This window comes from Dendropsophus ebraccatus, chromosome 6 (genome assembly GCF_027789765.1).
Source record: "Dendropsophus ebraccatus isolate aDenEbr1 chromosome 6, aDenEbr1.pat, whole genome shotgun sequence".
Taxonomy (NCBI): Eukaryota; Metazoa; Chordata; class Amphibia; order Anura; family Hylidae; genus Dendropsophus; species Dendropsophus ebraccatus.
Window position 1 is genome coordinate 104,667,381 of NC_091459.1, and position 19,766 is coordinate 104,687,146.

The 19,766-nt window shown below is 43.7% G+C and overlaps 1 protein-coding gene across 1 annotated transcript in view; it reads left to right on the forward strand.

Moving 5' to 3' along the window:
* Positions 1-9,647: 9,647 nt before the first annotated feature.
* Positions 9,648-19,766, forward strand: part of GIGYF2 (GRB10 interacting GYF protein 2) — an 85,748-nt gene continuing 75,629 nt past the window's right edge. The window contains exon 1 of the mRNA XM_069975514.1: positions 9,648-9,803. The gene's annotated coding sequence lies outside the window, so the exon portion shown is untranslated. The remainder of the gene's footprint in view (positions 9,804-19,766) is intronic.

Consider the following 19,766-nt stretch of genomic DNA (forward strand, 5'->3'; position numbering starts at 1 on the left):
ATTTTTTTCCAGGACATAGGATCATGTATAGCCAGCAAGACAAAGCAGTGAACAGTATAAAGTAACACCCTTTCTTCACTTTGAAAATAATTTTAGTGCATAAAAGGGGGAAGTAGAACAATGATCAAAGCCAGTAAAGTGCTTTGGGTACATTACAGGTTTTATTTTCTAATGGAAAGTAGAGGAAACAGGGAAATCGGCCAAGTGCTTCCTGTAGAAACCTATTGTGATAGCAAAGAATCCATTCCGCCTGCTTTATTATCCCCCAGACCTTATCTATTATACTAATTACATCCAGTGAAAAAAAATTAGACTTTATATGTTTGAATGATATATACACTCTGTATACATACACAATATTAGAGTGAAAGGATATGTTTATTTGGGAAACCACAATAGAAAGGGGGACTAGTACTCTGTTGGCTGCCTTTAGCCTGGATACAAGATGAGATACAGTTGGGCACGGTGGCATACAAGTTCTACATGGCATCCTGCAGCACATTTACCCACAGATATCGCAGCTGGGCCTGTATATCCTGAATGCATGTTGGTTTCCAAAGCTAATCCTAGCCAATCCCATAGATGCTCGATTGGTGATATATCTGGCAACTGGGCAGGCCAAGTGTTGCAACCTGGTGGAGGCATTTCTTGGAAACCCTTGCTATGTGTGGGCAAGTACTATCCTGCAGAAAAATGCCAGTTATGTAGCTGCAGGATGTCCTGCACTTATAGCTGAGCTTTTACTGTTTTTGTATCTATACTATATGTTGTTTGTATCTGTACTATAATGGCCATGTGAAACTGGCCTTATAGAAAAGAATTAAAAAAAAAAAAGGGGGGGGGGGGTGGTCCATGGAGCCTCAGTCACAAGTCTCAAAACATGGGAATAGCCAGTTATCCCTCCTGGGAAGCAACGTCATTGCAAAGGGGTGCCTTTTTATAGGGTCTAAAACCGCATTCACATGCACAGACGTGGAATGCCTGTAACGGATTTCACGTATTACCTGCCAACTACACACTGACAAGTACAAGCAGCTTCCACTGGTTCCTTGTCCACCATCCAGACACAGGTTGCCTCTTCACAGCCGCCTCTGTCCGGGCTATTTCCAGGTGCTTAGCAGAAGGAAATTTGGTGTCATGACAGCCAATCATTGTATCCTTAGTTTGCACTGTAGTCCTAAACAAAGAACCTGGTTTTCTATGGATTGGAAGCGTATTATCTCTACTGATAAATCCAGGTTCTGTTTGGGATCTGAAGATCAGATTGGAGTATGGAGGTTTTGTGGTGAGCTCTTCAATCCTGCCTTTGCTGTGGGCTAAAACACTGCCCCAGCTGCTGGTGTGATGATCTGGGAGCCATCGCAGATAATAGTCGGTCACCTCTAGTAGTGATACAAGACAAACTAACAGCATAGCAATATGTGTGACCCCAAATGTCCCCCTATGCTTCCAGTGGGCATTTTGCCGCACACAGTAAGGTTTTGCAAAGGAGATCTTTTTTGGCCCGACTAGTCGCTAGATTTATCATGAATTGAGCATTTATGGAGGGTCAACTCCAGAAGCCTACAAATTTGCAGCATCTATGGGCAATCATAGCGAGTATGTTTTAATAATCCTGGATAACCCCTTTAACATAGAGACACAGCCACTAGGCGATTATTCAGAATCATGCTTTGTACTGCGAGTTAGTGAGGAAGAAGTGCAGGGAAAAGATGAAGTACAAGGCTGCTACATGTGATACCTGCATGTAAGTGTGTCAGATCACTCTAATATAAGGATGGGGAACCTTCGGCCATCCTGCTTTTGCAAAACTACAGTTCCTATCATGCCTGGACAGCAAAAGGCTAATGGGAATTGTAGTTTTGCATAGCCGATAGCAACCAATCACAAGGCTGTCCAGGCATGATGGGAATTGTAGTTTTGCATAGCCCATAGCAACCAATCACAGCTTATACTTAATTTGACCAGAGCTCATGAATATTTTAAAACTGAGCTGTAAAAGGTTACTTTCTTGTGTTATTCAAGCCATAGGGATCCAGTTGTTTGGCAAGATTTTTTCTGGCCTATTATAGAAGAGCTGAAATATAATAACTGCTGGTTTGCCAAGATCCTACAGCTGCACAAACTAGGTCAAAAATTAGTTCAGATTGTGGGAAATCTGAAATTCATAGCTACAGTACACCCAACACAAAGCACAAATCACCATTTACACCTCTTTAGTGTTTTTGTTCATTTTTATGTCTTGTAAAATACATCACATATGCACTAATTATTTTTTGCCATCCAAAGCCAGTGGATCCAGAAAGAAGACGTATAAAGGCCTCTTTGCATGGGTTAATGCGCATTTGTAGAAAAGCTTGTTCTCAATAATTCACTTGTGTGAAAGGGCCTTAAAGGGAACTCCACATAAGGAAAACTTGTTTTCTATTAAAAGTACATTAAAAGTTATATAGATGTGTCTGTATAATGTATTACCGTATCTGTACGGTTCTGCCTTACTGGTAGCTGATAGAAATCCAGGAAGTAAAGAAAAATGGCCCCTGTACCAATTCACATTGTCTTCTGCTCCCACTGCTCTCCCACCCTAGGAGAAAAATCTTCCATGCCTCTGTCTCACATTGTGGGTGTTTGCTGAGCACAGGCTGATGATGTAGAGGGGCAGGGTGTGATGTCACAGGAGGCGGGGCTGGATCCCCCAATGCCCTGACACTGATTTACCAACTCTGACCGGCCCCTCACTACATCTGAGCAAGCAAGGAGAGATAGAAGTGCGATGCCCGGGCCCCTAGGGGCCACTCCGCTGAGAGGATGTTGTTGCGGGCAGGAACCGGGGCAGCTGCTAGCTAGAGGGTTGTCACGGTTTAGGCACAAGGGATCACAGCTGGAAACCGGGCTCCTAACCGAGCGGAGACTAGGCATGCGATTCTTTGTTGTCTTTAGTCAGGGCACCAACAATTACACCAATGCCAAGGCTCAGAAACAACGGTAGTTGTGTATTTATTGTAACAGTGGTAACTAGTAGCAACAGTCTCTCCGGATGCAACCGGGTATAAGGCAGACTTGAATAAGGCAGAGTAATGGGTGATGTTGCAATAGGCTGTGATGATAGCGTGCTGAATGATGGGAGTAGTAGTGATACTGAGGATAAGATGCTGGGCGGAATGGAACTGAGATGAATACTTGCTGTTGATGATTAGAGAAGATGATGAGAGGAAGGACTGAACGGCACCCAGATCTTGAGAATAGATGAGAATCTTGAGAACTTGAGAAAAGCACACAGCCAGGAACACTTCTGGTAATGCTGCAGCAGATACCGCAGGGTTGCGGCCTTGTGACACAGGAGCAGCAGCAACACACAACCTATCCCCCTGAAGGTGGGAGACAAGAGCAGAGGCAGAGAGGAAGTCACATGGTATCCTCAGCCAAAGCTCGATGGCCATTGGGGTTACCATGGAAGCAGGGGCAGTCACGTGACATCCAGCCATTGCATCATCACACCACTAGGCAAATAGGACTAAATATACATGAAGTACCATATTTGAACACTGGGGGGCGACAAAATACCCTTAGGCACTGATAACTAAATATGCATACAAGAAATGAATGGAATAGCAGACCTGAACACTGAGAGGGGTGACACAATACACACAGTTTGCAGTGGACCATAGCTTTCCAGAACAGAACTGGCCATAATACAGGTGCAGAGATAAAGTGACAAATATCTACTCTGTTCTGGGACACTGCAGAAGCAGGTGCTGAAACTTTACTGATTGTGCAGAAGTCTGCAGTGAAATTAGGGCTGTGTTCACACATGTTGGAGTGTCATTGCAGTACTGCAGCATCTTCACAAAAATGATTCAGTAATACAAGTAAATTATGCTATACAGCAGAGAGGATCAGAGAGCCGGCACTGCCAATCCCATCTGGAAAAAAAACAAGGCATAAACAGTATATCCCATGTAAGATAATATCGGATAAAGTCCTTATTGTGGGTCTCAACCTCAAAGATAAAAGATGCTTGATCATAATATGTGCGTGGAGATGAAAAGTAAAAAAAAATTAAATTTAAAAAGTTCTTAACTTTATTCCAATATTTGTGTTACATTTAGAGAATACAAAGTGCTGTGTAGGGCTGGAACTACAATGAAATTATAAAGTCCTGCAAATAATTCAGTAACAAAATTAAACTGCAATGTGTGAACACAGCTTAGATGTTCTGCAACAGATTTTGGCAGGGAATGGGCAGGGTGGGGACTGTGATGAACAGCTTAGGGAAAGCATTGCATTCTGGAACTTGTAGTACTGTGTACAACTTCTCAACCAGGAAGTAAAAAAACACAATACAGAACAAAAAAACCCAAAGCAAATGAATTTTTGGTAGTTTCAAAACTGGGATAGATAGGTAAGTAATGCTATTTGCTTCTGCAGAAGTTTTATTCCCCCCCCCCTCTACCTGGAGTTCCCCTTTAAAGGGAATCTAAGAGCATGGTAGACGATCCTAACCTACTGATTCTAAAAGGGAAGGGGACAGAAAGGCCACATGCGCCTTTATTATATTGGTGCACTGCTGTAATCTCTCCATAGCTGTAACCCCTCTCTCCCCGGACAGAGAGTGCTGCTATACTGTACCCACATCTGCCCTGCTCATTCCTTCATGCTCCCTGCAGTCTCTATCCGCCCTTGTGTTTCCCATCCTCTCCATTACTGTACAGTAACTTATAATATCACATGTTCTGTTGTTTCTGAATGTTTGTTTCATTAGTTCTACATGTTATTCAGAATAATAAATCATTATTTTTGGGGTGTGGAACCAATTGTCTGCATTTCTATGATTTCTTATGGAAAAATGTGCGGCCCCGCGCAGGATCCTGGCTGGAGCGCATACGATGAGTATACGCTCTGGCGAGGATCCCATAGAACAATAGGTATTGTTCGCCGATGGCAACAACGGCCGTACTTCTTTGTAGTTTGAACATAGCCTTAGGGTGCACTGGGGGTGGTCTGCCTGCCGTCTCCTGCAGAAAGCCTTTTAGTGAATATTTATCCGCCACACTTCAATGCACAACAGTCTAAAGTGACATTGCTGCAGAGCGCCAAATGAATAGTTATCAGTAAGTGTGAATAAGGCCTAAGCCGTTGTAATGTTGCAAGTAATGTTTGTGCCTTTATGGGGTCTCCCTCACACATACACACAGCTGTATGTGGCAGTGTTGTGCTGTTTTTTTTTTTTCTTCAGCCAAATCCAACAATTTATTCAAGGAATGAGAAATATAAAGGGAGAACTTAAACATGACTTTGGTTTAAAAAAAAAAAAAAGAATAGAAAGCTCTCAAGCTCCCTTCCTTAGTGTATGGCCACACAGTGTACATGCAGTGGATTTATCATATACTTTCTGCCCCAACATCCAAAGCAGAACATGCATCCTGCACCATGTAATGTGTATTTTGGTGCAGAATGTGTAATTTAAATTGAAACCTGCTTTGTGATTCATCCTGTAGGCAAAAGAGGGGGCTGTTCTATGTTTCAGTTTCATAAATGTCACCCAATAAGAAGATCTTACACAATTTCAGGTGGTGGAGTAGCCATTGGGCAGGAAAACACACACAGTTACTTCCTCCCCCTTACTTATTTGGCCAATCCCAGAACAGCTCCTAGTCCTTACTGCTATGCCATGACATAGGGCTGGTTAAATTGCACTGGACTAAACAGGTGCTGGCGGATGAGTTATATTACCTTACAAATAATGGCATATGGGGCAGAAGGGGTTACTGGTGGACAGGCTTTGCAAGGTGCTATGTGAGTACAGTAGAAATTAATAAAACAGCAACAAAAAGGGTTACATTAAACACTAAACTGCTGCCATGAGCAGAATGCCTTGATTTACCTCTTAGGGACAGCGAAGATTCTCTGCAGGTGCAAACAGGCTTACAGATTGCAAGAGGACTTTACAGAATGGCTCTTCTCTCCTGCACTGAACAAAAGCCCCACAGTGGCATCCTCTTCTCGTGTTCTGTCTTAGGCTCTCTATTACTAGAGATGGATTTTCAATAACAAAAGACAGCAAACTGCAGAGAAGGGAGACACCTAGTGGCCAAGATTTTTAAGATTTCTTCCAGGGTAAGGCATCATTTTTAGAAAACGAGGTAATTTTAAAAATATTTTACAGATTACAAAACAGGGAGGTTGTCTTAAGTTTTATGTAGCAGCAAGTCATTTGCAATCAGGTCTTTTTTTATTTTAGTAAATTTTTTTAATTAAGTATACGTCTTATAATATTTTTGTAATTTTAATGCAAAACCAATAGGTTTTTTTTTGTCAAGCAACCTAATGTCACATGACCAAAGCTCAAGCCTTATATCTATGTTTATTTTCCTCCATATGAATTGTGCGATTGAAATAAATCTGCTGATGGTTAATGAGTAATATCCGCCTAGCTACAACAACAAGATTGCGAGATAAATGTACTGACAGAGCAATGAACCTTTGGACTGTGCACTAATCTACAATTACAATCACACATTTTCTCGACACCTTCTTATAGACTACAAATTACTACATCCTAAGATTACAGTAATATTACTATAGCTAGATCTAATAATACTATAGCTAGAAGACAAGTGTTTTTATATACAACAACACAACCACACACTTCTCATCAGTGTAGACTGCAGGGTAATATCTTTTGTTGTTGTCACCTAAGTTAACTTCCTAACATTGTACGGACCCCATAACTTTTGCTGGGAGCATCTGCATAGAAGAGCCGGCTTCTTATGCATTTCCCATGCTCCTATTCACGTCAGTGATAGTTGTATAATAGGTATGCAATGAGCTCCCAACTGTGACAGCTGCAGGCAGCCAAAGTATTTAAAGGGATCCTGTCATATGGAAACTGCATTCTAATCTGCAGGCAGCATGTTATAGAGCAGGAGGAGCCAAGTGCGCTGACATATAAATTTGTGGAAAAAGTTCCAGTATCATTTTTATGTCTTTGTCTAAAGCTTTTACAGTATGTTATTATGCAAATAAGACAGGAGCGTAACTGCTGCCATAGCTGCTGCTACGGGGCCCACTGCATCAGGGGCCCTGGCCTCCTGGGTGCTGCAAATGTCCCTTTAACTCATGGGTCTCCAAACTGCGGCCCTCCAGCTATTGCAAGACTACATTTCCCATCATACCTGGACAGCCAAATCCAAAGCTTTATCTGTCCAGGCATGATGGGAGTTGTGGTTTCGCAACAGCTGGAGGGACGCAGTTTGGAGACACTGTTAGCGCTTCTGACGAGTACTTGCAGTTAAATGTAGTGCTGTGACGACAAAGCAAGTAGCCATAGACTCCCCACCCTGCCAACCACTCTTGTGGCCAAAGGCAGCACTGTGCCGCTCGCAGATCGCTCCTATCCACTTTCAGTGCTCCAGTGCCCGAGTGACGTCACTTGCAGAACAGGGAGAGAAGGTCCTGGAGAACTGCTGCAGAGCTGAGGAGTATGACTATTTTTTTTTTACACAGGGGAGGTGCCTACCATATGCTATCTTCAGGGGGGACAACAAGCAGGGAGACTGCCTACAGTAGGTTGCCTATAACCTTGGGGATACTACATACACTACCGGGGGGGGGTTACCTAGAGGGGGATGTCACTTGTGCACTTGGGGAGATATGTGTATGTAATTATAATAGCACTGTTGCTTTAACTATAGTCAGCTGAAAATACTCCCCCTAATAATCTATCTAGATTAATTTATTACCAGTCATTCATAAATATGTAAAATATGGTCATGACTAAACTTGATGGCTTGATTGATTGTGGTGGAATCAAAGATTTGCTAAGGGGCCCAGACATTTCTAGGTATGTCCCTGAAATAAGGCGCAAGTGCAAATCAACTGGTTTAAGAAAGTTATATAGATTTAAAATTTACTTCTATTTAAAAATCTGAAGTCTACTTGTCACAGTGCCCTCTACTGCCAGCTCTGTCCGGAACAGTAAGGGCCCTATTCCACCGGACGATTATCGTTCAGATTATCGTTAAATCGTTCGAATCTAAACGATAATCGTTCGGTTGAAATGCAGTTAACGATTAACGACCGAACGAGAAATCGTTGATCGCTTTATAAGACCTGGACCTATTTTTATCGTTGCTCGTTCGCAAATCGTTCGCATTGAATAAGACATCGTTCGGTCGTTCGCAATAGATACGAACGCAATAGCGAATAAATACGGAAGAAGAAACGATCGCAATTACGATCATAAGTAACGATTATCGTTCCATGGAAATGAGTGAACGTTTTCAGGTCTTTCGCAATAGCGGTCGTTTGAGATCGTTAATCGTTAACAGTTATGCTAACGATAATCGTCCGGTGGAATAGGGCCCTTACTGTCCTGAGGAGAAGTTTTCTATGGGGATTTGCTGCTGCTCTGGACAGTTCCTGACATGGACAGAAGTGGCAGCAGAGAGCACTGTGTCAGACTGGAAAGAATATACCACTTCCTGCAGGACATACAGCAGCTGATAAGTACTGGAAGACTGGAAATGTTTAAATAGAGCTAAATTACAAATCTATATAACTTTCATAAACCAGTTTATTTAAAAGAAAAAGATTTTTGCCGGGGTACAGCTTTAACTTATTTACTCCTCTGTTTTCCTGCTGACAGATCCACTTTAAATCTCAGCTCATTATTGGCCAATAGCCTTTTTTGGCTCAAATGTTAGCTGAGATTCTGTGTGATCTGGAAGTCAATGGAAAACTGGGTCAAGATGGATGCACACAATTGCATCCGTTTTTGCAAAAACATAGTGTGAACCCAGCCTTGACCCAGACTTTCCTGAACATAAAAGGGTACTCTGGAGAAAAATTATTTAGACAGATTTGTAAATGAATTCTATTTAAAAAAAAAATCGCAGTATGTCCTGCAGGAAGTGGTGTATTCTTTCCAGTCTGACACAGTGCTCTCTGCTGCCACCTCTGTCCATGTCAGGAACTGTCCAGAGCAGGAGAGGTTTTCTATAGGGAATTGCTGCTGCTCTGGACAGTTCCTGACATGGACAGAGGTGGCAGCAGAGAGCACTGTGTCAGACTGGAAACAATACACCACTTCCTGCAGGACATACAGCAGCTGATAAGTACTAAGAGGATTGAGGTTTTTTTTTTTAAATAGAAATAATTTACAAATATGTAAGACCTGCACAAAAACCCCAAACTCCATAAAGTTTCTTAAAAGTTGAGGAGGAAAGCTGAAAGCTGTCTGCCTTGTGAAGGGTTAAAAGGGCACCGGGCTGGCACACTGGGTACGCTGCCAAGCTTCAGCAGTAAAACCTCGCCAATAACTTGTGTTCAGACACGCCGGGTCCACTCCCTCACGTCTGCTCTTAGTCATTCTCCATGTTCACACCGCACCCCCCGCTGACACGTCATGTACAGCCTTCTAGTCACCACTTTCTCACTGTAATTAAAAAGTATACAACGAATTAAAAAAAAAAACCTATAAGTTCCTGAAATAACGCGAGGAGATCACTCCCATAATAGGAAATGATGTGAACGGGCGGGTTTTGCCCTCATCCAACATGGCTGCCGCGGCGCTGTAGGGAGAGTTGGGAGCCGTCACGTGATCGGCAGGCTGCAGTGACGAGCTGTACGTGGAGTGTCCCGTCTAGCTGCACAACACGGAACTCGCTGGTGGTAGCGCTGGCCGGGCACGCTGCTCTGTCACTGCTGAGGCGAGGCGTGGAGTCGTCAGGTGACGGTGCGTGGCGTCAGCCATCTTGTGTTGTTGGGCTTGTGGATTCGCTTCGGGTGAGAAGCTGAGAGAGGTACAGTGGTGGTGATAGCGGGCGGCTGACGGGGCTCCCGGGGCCGGGGCTGGCTCCTAGGAGGGGGGAGGATACAGGGAGGGCGGCGGAGCGGCAGCAATGTCTATGGAGACAGCCGGAGAGAGGACACATGTGCTGCCTGCTGTGCTGCACTGCTCGGGGAAGCATATGTGCTGCCTGTATATACTGTATCCTGCTGCACAGCCCTGTATACCTCCTATACACTCATACCTGCAGCTCTATATCACATTATCAGCGCTGCCTCCATGTTCTGTATATTATCCCCTCTCCTTATACTGTGTGACAAGTACTGAGAGCAGCAGAAACTTTGTGTAACTTGTGAGGTGCCCCATGTAGTGATGGTGACCCCTCCGCCCTGTACGCCCCATGGAATTCCCAGCTGTCACCTGTCTGCACATAAACTGCCCACCACAGCATGGGCACAGCGGACGTGCTCGGCTATGGGGATGGCTGCCAGACCCCTCGTACTATGCAGAAGGTGATGGCCGGGGATAGAGCTCCCCCTTATTAGATCATAGTGGGTGGTAGATTTAGAGTGTTCACCAGCTGGTGCAAAACTACAACCCCCATCAGGTGTGACAGCCTTAGATTTCCTGATGGGAGTTGTAGTTTTGCTATAGTGTAAGAGCCACAGGTTGGGGGACGCTGCCATAAGGTTTAGGCCGGGGTTATGTGTCAGCGTGGTCGCAGGACCAAAATATTGTATGTCAATTTTTTACAAAAAAAAAACAAAACTCAGTTGCATGCGAGGTCAATGGACCTGTGTGGTCTGCAATCAAGAATCCATTACAGATTGATATTTTTTTTGTTAGTTGTTGCGTTGCGCTTCCATGATCACATTGAGGTTATGCAGCCAGTATTACCAGAATATTACCCTTAAAGTGTTACTGTCACATTAAAAAAAAAACTTATCAAAAGTTTTCTCAGTTGGAGTTTGGGTGTTCACCCCCCACCAATTGTTAGCACTGCCCTGGACCCAACCAACTAAAACTTTTGACACTTCAAAAGTTTTTTTTTTTTTTTTTTAAGTGACAGGTTAAAAAAAAAAGCAAAACAAATTGATGTGTTCTCAGAATCGGTCTTGACTATGAGATGAGTGAGGGGGTAACTCCCGGCAAATCAGGCGCTCCAGTGCTGCAGCCTCTCCTGGATTTTCATTGACCACAGACCAGGCTTTGCACTTGCTTTCTGCAAAGAAGTTGCAGCTATAAGAAAAAAAACTGCATTAGGGTACAAACACACACGGCTTATACGCTGCGTATTTACTGCTGCGATATGCAGCAGATTAGATCTAAATAACTGAACACGGTATCAAATCTGCTGCGTATCTGCTGTGTGTGTTTGTACCCTTATACTGCGATGCTTTGCTCCACCGCTATAGATAGTCTGACAGCTGCAAGTGTGAACCAGGCTTTGGCCCATGTAAACATTAGTCAGGTTCCCTCTGATGGCCAGCAGTCAGACCCCCGCTTAGCTTATATATAAGGCCTATTTTGAGGGGAAGCCATTTTATAGTCTGGATATCCTCTTCACCTCTTCTCCTTGTCTCCTATATGGAACTGTGAGCAGTTGAGAGTTGAAAAGTGCTGAGTTACAGAAGGTGGAGCGTCACATTATACAGAAAACCAAACATCATATAAAGGGGAACCTAGGACGACTTCAGTTAGGAAGAGTGGAGGAACGCAGACCCACCCACTTATGTACCATCCGGCAATTTACTTGTCTGGTCAGCATGCAAGTGTTCACTCATTTAGTTTTATGTCTTGTATTTTGAGACCTAAGCACCCGTTTTATGTCTCAAAATATCTCTCTCATGTGTTTTCTTATTGAATGCACTAGCAAAGTCTGTACTGTTTACATGCATCTTCCAGAATGTGGCGCTAGAGGTGTACGCAGGATGTCTGCAAGAGTTCCTATCCATTACTAATGGGACTATAGCTCAGCTGAGGGCATTTCTTCCTTCCTTTTAGCAATTGGTGGTGGTCTCAGCACCTGGGCCCCCAGCAATAAAAGCTTCTGATATGTCATAAGAATATGTATCCTTTTAAGAGGGATTGCCATGGTTAGAACTATAGGAAACCTTTACTGGTCTGACTGCACTCACCCAATATCACTAGATTTTGATTTCCTGGTGTCAGGCTCCTCGCTATGTGGTACAAGTAGTAGCGTTAAAGGTGCTACAAAAACATGACCACCTTCTTCCAGAGTAAGGATGACTTTTGTCTCCAGTTCAGGTGTGGTTTGCAATTAAAGGGGTTATCCAGCACTACAAAAACATGGCCACTTTTCCCCTACTGTTGTCTCCAGTTTGGGTGGGGTTTTGAAACTCAGTTCCATTGAAGTAAATGGAGCTTAATTGCAAACCACACCTGAACTGGAGACAACAGTAGGGGGAAAAGTGGCCATGTTTTTGTAGCGCTGGATAACCCCTTTAACTTCAATGGAACTGAGTTTCAGAACCTGCACCCAAAGTGGAGGCAAGAGTGGGGCTGTCTCTGGAAGAAAGTGGCTATTTTTGTGTAGCGCTGGATAACACCTTTAAAATCCTCTCCTGGAGATATGATCCTGTGGGATGGAGTGTGTGCATTGTTTTGTTTTGCTGTGCAGATATCATCTGTGGATGAGGCATATAAACTCTGATGACACCTGTATAGACCTGTGTATCCTGGGATTCAGTGAGATGGCCATCTGCTGTAACTTCAGTGAATCTTGAGGTCTACTTGGTACAGAAACATGGGGAGGGGGCTTAGACTGGGTTTACATCACTCACATCTGCTAGGTTTTTTTTTTTTTCAGAAACCGTACACAAGTGATGCCAAAAAGGCAGCAGTTGTCATACGGCTTTCTATGTTTTTTTTTTCCATCAACGGGCAGGCCGGATGGTGGAACGCTGCAAGACACATTCTGACGTTTGGTTTGTCCGCTGATCCGGCAGCACTCTTAGCACACTGGATGCTTTAAACCACAGGTCTCAAACTCGGGCCCTCCAGCTGTTACACAACTACAATTCCCATCATGCTTGGACAGCTCAAGCTTTGGCTGTTCAGGCATGATGGGAATTGTAGTTTTGCAACAGCTGGAGGGCCTGGGTTTGACACCCCTGCTTTAAACTGTCCCACTGAAATGAATGTGATCAGTTCATAAACTTAACTTTTCAAACTCTGCAGCCGGATGAATGTAAACCCGGCCTTACATATATTTGCCACAACTACAGTGTGGGAACTAAACAAGATGTTTTCACTAGTGAAAACTGAAACCAAACCCTGCAAGATGATAGTGAGTTTCATTTTCACCATACAGTTCAAACGTTTTCACCTGTAAAATGTAATTTTTCCAACAAACCAAAAAGGGTTGGGACCTAATGCTTAAAAACATTTCCTGGTCATAATCAACCAGGGTTCATATTTTTGGCGCACAATTCGCTGAACTACAACACGGAAACCTTACAATTCCAATAAAGATACAGTAAAGATAAAATGTGTACATACTGAGCTGTGAACCATTCCCATGAATTCATCTACAATGAATAAATAATCTTTACACACAGATTACCCATGTTCTAGGAGTGGAAACCAGTTTGATTTATTAGTGAATTATGAAAAGGTTAATTCATTTTGTTAAGGTGTTTTCACGGAACACATTTCACACTTTGTTTATTCCTGCCATTGTGGTTGCCTATTTGTAGCTATAACTTTATACTGTCAGGGTAGCTTCACACGTACCGAACTGCAGCGGATTTGACTAAATGAATGAACACAGCATCAAATCTGCACCATCAAATCGGATCCGAAGCAGACTTGACAGTGCGGATTTGATGCTGCGTTCATACATTTAGTCAAATCTGCTGCGGATCCGCAGCAGAAAATCCGCTGCTATGTGGTTCGTGTGAAGCTACCCTAAAAGCCAGCTATATCAGAAAAGAAGGATTTCAGTGTATTCCATGGAGCCTGATGGTGCACACTGAATTTGGAAAGACTACAACTCTCAGCATGCTTTGAATGTCTGAAGCTGTGTTCTGCAAGTTGTAGTCTACCAGTCAGTGGAGGGCCACAGATACTGAGCCAAGGCATAGACATATCTGTGAAGCCATATGGATAACAATGTTCCCAATATGTGGTTCTCCATCTGTTACAACTCCCATAATCTCCAGACGGCTTCAGGAGCATCCGTCTCATCCAGTCCTGCTCCCTTTATCATCTTCTACGTATCCTCCAGAATAGACAATGTCTCTTACCCATTTTCCTCCTGTGTGTGTGTTGCTCCGCCATCGCTGTCTGTACCAGGCTCCATAGACCGAGATCCAGGAGAGACTTCAGGTCTCACAATAAAATGTTCGTTCCCCGGCAGCATGCAAAACCTGAGCCATTTATAGAGTGTCGCTGACACTCTATAGACTGACGCATTTCTGACCTTTTGGTCTTTATGCATAATCTCCCTTGTTGCCAAAGGAGAAAGGTATATAAAAAAAAATTAGCCGCACCTCCTGTAACCTCTGACCTCATGTCCCATCAAAAAACATACAAATACATATTAAAAACAAAATAGATGTAGGACTACGAGAAATAATGCATATATTACATAATAAAGCAATATAAGGTCTGTCCTATGATTCAGACTGTAAGGTACAATAGTATGCAGTATTCTGCACCGCCCCCTCCCAGACACCAAACATCCCTTTAAGCATCAATGGCCAGCAGCATTGCTCACCTTCTAATGTCAGATCAAGCAGGAGGATACATTAAGGCATATAGGGGCTTCCTGACTGTAGACCCTCCGTTGCAGATGTTGGGGGACGCATGGACATGTTGGATTTCATGTCACTCTTGTCTTCCACTCCTCACTGCTGAGCACAATGTGCGGTTGGTGTAGATGGCCATAACTACTACTTGTAGCACGCCACTCCAGAATTGATTGATAAGCTACTTGGGAATGTTGGGGTTGCCCACAGTAAAGCCGTTGTGTGGCGGTGTGCCGGAATCATCATGTATTCTTATCACTTCCTCCATTTGTAGTGGTATGGGGAGCTGGGTCGTTGCTCGCTCTGTAGCGTGCAGCCGTGTCCAAGTACCTCAGAGATAAAAGATTATCATGAACAATAAATTTTGGGTCTGGTAGTCTGAAGACTTAAGAGGTTATCAAGCGCTACAAAAACATGGCCACTTTTCCCCCTCTCTTGTTTCCAGATTGGGTGGGGTTTCAAACTCAGTTCCATTGAAGTAAATGGAGTTTAATTGCAAACCACACCTAAACTGGAGACAAGAGAGGGGGAAAAGTGGCCATGTTTTTGTAGCGCTGTATAACCCCTTTAAAAGAACCTGTCAGATCCTCCGTCCCTGTTTTGTGCGCAGTATGTAAATTAATGACTACATTGCCAACTAAGCAGCCCCCCAATGTCAAAGATGTGGAAACCTGAAGCCCTCCAATATCGTGTGATCAATGTGGATGGTGCCGGGGTGGCTCTGGTAGGTCAATGCTACCTATCTTCTGTGGCTTTTGGCATCTGGAGAGGTAGGAAAAAAACTTCTTTAGTTAGCAATAATAATAGTAAAGTCTTAAAGCTTCACAAGAAAAAGTGTGGGGTAGGAGAGTATGGCTGTCCTAATGGTAACAAGGACCCTGTACTTAAGACGTTGCACATTATCATGTCAGTGGTGCTAAGGGCAATAAGTCCCTATTAATCCGAGCATTGCTGTGATATCATTAATCTGCCCGGCTCCTTATCTCTTACACTAAGAACCTGTACAGATGAATGTGCAGGATAATCTTCCTCATCCTCAGCTATCATGTGCGCTGGTGTCTTCAGCAGAAGTGACACTGGGTGATGCCGCACATCGTTCTGTGTGGATGGAATCTGTGAGGAAATGTTATATTTCATGCCCTTGTGCAGAAGTAGTAAAACACATCCATCTGTACAAGTTATGTCCAGTGGTTACAGAAAACCTCCCTTCTGTGTGTGACCTGTTGTCTCTTCTCTCAGCTTGCTGTATGCTGAACACTTCACTGCTGGCTTTAGGTTCTGTTCACACCACTGCTGTGATGGATCTGTTGCATGATGAACCTTACTGACAACAGGACATGACTTACACTGTTTTGATGCAAAAATTTGATGCAAAAATTTGACAGAACCTATGATGCAGATATGAATACAGGATTAGAAAAAGCACAGATACTTTGTTGCAGAAACAGCACCACCCCTTTTTCTCAGGTTGTATGTGGTATTACAGTTCAGGTCTATTCACTTCAGTAGAAATGAGCTGCAAAACTGAGGAGAGGAGAGGTGCTGGAAGAAAGTCTCCATGTTATTCTAAGCCTGGATAACCCTCAGGATCGGTGGGTGTCCTGGCGATCAGACTTTCAATGGAGTGCAGGCCAAGCATGCGTGCTGGTGCTCCATTCACTCAGCTGACATATGACCTCCATTGTTGTGGTTGGTGGGGGACTTTTATCACCCACCCTGCAGATAAATGTAAGAATAATGTGTTTTGACATGTCATAGAGACTTATCAGAAGTTTTGATTGGTCTGGGTCTTAGTGTTCAGACCCATATTGATCACGAGAAAGATCAGGGAGAGGTCCACTCCCTGCTCTGTCAGTGAGGGTCTGGCTCGATAGACTTACATTAAAGCCTGACTCATCATGTGACTTAGGTCCGGGAGAGGACCACCTTAAAGGAGTTATCCAGCGCTACAAAAACATGGCCACTTTTCTCCCTATTGTTGTCTCCAGTTCAGGTGTGGTTTGCAATTAAGCTCAATTTACTTCAATGGAACTGAGTTTCAAAACCCCACCCAAACTGCAGACAACACTAGGGGGAAAGTGGCCATGTTTTTGTAGCGCTGGATAAACCCTTTAACACAGTCTTCTCCTGGCTGGTTCTCAAGATCGGTATGGATCTGAACACACTGACCTGGACCGATCAAAAGTTTTTATAAACGACAATGAAACTCTATTTGTCTTAAAAAGAGCAATGACCCCAGAGTGCCCCTTAAAAATGGACCAGTAGTGTGCTTGTATGACTTGTAAGAAATCTAAAAACATCAACAACATTTCCATAATGTAATTCTATCAGGTCTCATTATAAGCTGCAGAACATTACCGCAGTATCTGATGAGATGTATCAAACCATTAGTGGTTGTAAAGTGCCATGCAAAGTGTCAGTGTTTGCATACTGAAACAGATCCGAATTGGACTTGGTTTGCATAAGGGTAGACAAGTCTGAGACACAGAAGCCTTTTATACTCTTAGAAGATAAATCTTGATTTTTTTTTTGTGTTATACATTATGGAGGCTGCCATCCTGCATGAGATACTTGACAGCAAGGCCTATGGACTATAGGCACAATAGACAGGACCTGCCTCATCCAGATGAATATGAGAGACTTCTGGGCATGCTTAATGACATTTATAGAGGTCATTCTACAGAGAGGGGGTGTAAGCAATAGCTATTGTTATCTATACACTGTTCACTGTGCCCCTGTCTGTGATAAGGAGGCACTGCTGGGGAATGTGCAGAACAGGAAGTCTCAGCTTAGTTTTAGGCCTTGTGGCCAGAATGGAAACTACAAGACTTTCAGGATTTTGAAATATACAGTATAAAATTAAAAACTAGGTAATACATCAACAAACATTCTTTGAAAAGGTTTAATATAAAAGCTAGATTTTAACAATGGGTGTATTTTACATCCAGTGTATACATTTTAGGGGAGATGTGTCCAACATGGTGTAAAGTGAAACTGGCTCAGTTGCCCCTAGCAACCAATCAGATTCCACTTTTCATTCTTTACAGAGACTTTGGAAAATGTAAGGTGGAATCTCACTGGTTGCTAGGGGCAACTGAGCCAGTTTCACTTTACACCATGTTTGATAAATCCCCCTCTGTATGTTTATGTGGGTGTTTTTCAAAAGAGTAGTAGGTGTTTGGAACACACTTCTAGCAAATGCATTAAGTAAATCCATAATGAGTAAATGTGGGCAGACCTGGGGTACTTATCTGACTTTGGGGCACCTCGGTTGAAACGATTCATCTCCTTCAATGGTAATGATCACATCTAAGGAGTTCAAGTTGCCGGCTCCAGAGTTATCTCCAGTTCTGGCCATTAAGGGCCAGTTCACAATGAGCAAGATCGTCGGATTTCCGTTAGCCTTCCTCTCATAATGGGAGTCTATGGGAGGCGCGCGCTGCTGTTCTCACAGCGTCTCTCCGCGCTGAAGAGTGAACATGTTCATTCTTCAGCGCAGGGAGAGCAGCAGCGCGCGCCTCCCATAGACTCCCATTATGAGAGGGAGGCTAGTGGAATTCCGCTAGTTTTGCTACGTGTGAACGTAGCCTAACATGTTACTTCTTTGAGCGGAGTGGAGAGGGAGCGGACGAGCGCACACCCTCTCCATTTACTTACAGCAGCACACCGCGTACGGCGGGATTCTGCAGCGGAAATGGCCGCCGCGGAATTCCGACGATCTTGCTCAGTGTTAACTGGCCCAAAGAGCAATGTCAGCTGTTGGTTTTTACAGCAGAGAAGGGGAAGCTTCGTGCCTCCAGCTGTTGCAAAACTACAATTCCCATCATGCATCATGGGAATTGTAGTGTTGCAACAGCTGGAGGGCGAAGGTTCCCCATCCCTGGTTTACCGCCTGCACATACTGGTCAGGTGTGGGTACTCCTTCAGCTTATATATGTCTGCACCACGTCCGCTTAGGCTCTAGTCTCAGCATATATGTCACTCTACAAGCCAGCATGCCAATAGCTAAACAGTTTCTGTGAATGTCCCATTTTTTTTTTTCATGGTCATCAATGACGCAAAAAGCACCTATGTAGGCAAACAACTGTATACATTCAGTGCCTTAAACCTGATATTGGAGCAGATCCTTCCAGCTGAGCGGCAGACGGCCGCCTTATCTCCTGACACCATGATTTAGGATGGCGTACGCTTACTACTTTGTAACTAGGCGTGTGTCAGATGTCAGCGATAGGGACCCACTCCAGTGTATTGTTATCTGCGGCAGGCAGCAGCACAATGGCCAAGCTGTGGAGCTCAGTGGGTGCATGAGGAAGACTAGTTTAATAAACTTATATACTGTCATTTCACACACACTGCGGTATACTGTGCCTCTGGCCATTGGGTGTCTCCCAGCAGACATGGCCATAGTTGTACGTGAGAGGTGAGGTTAGTCAGATTTACATATGGAAATACTGTATGGAGCACACAGTCCTTGTTATAATAACACCTATATGTATTTTGTGGTGGTTTCTCTGTCACTGGCTTTTCTTGTTTTTGCGGTTATTAAGTGATAACACATCATCATACAGGCAGGGGTGAGTGCCTATTACCTGTACAGCTTACTCATATGCCTCTGGGGACCTTGCAGAAGGTTTTACTTTATGTTCGTTTATGTCTATGTTATGGCTACAAGTGAACAATGATGAGACCTGTCTGCCCCAAAGACTGCATTGTATAATGTGGCTATTATACATGTCTGTGTGGCGAGATGTACATACTATCATTTTTATTCTGGTGACTGAGGATTATGTGATGGGATCATTTTTCTAGTCCCAGACAAGCAGCGATTGTCACTTAGATACAGTGAGAAGGAATTCGATTTAGAAATGTCATAGGGGAACCTGTCCTATAAAAGGCATCACTTTATAGATTCAACAAGATTTAAGGTTCTGTAATAGGTTGGACATGCAGGGTAGTTGGCTATAGGTGGCGCTAGAGACAATTTGTTTCCTTCTAGAGCAGTGGTTCTCAACCTTTCTAATGCCGTGACCCCGCAATACAGTTCTCCCATTGACTTAAATTGGAGAGGAAGAAATGTGTTGGAAACCGCAGGAGGCTGCGGTGGATTGTGTGGTAAACCGAGATTCTCGGGAGCTCTCTTCCACAAAATCCGTCACACTCACAATGAAGTCAATATGAGGCAGATTCAATGCCGGAAACTGCTG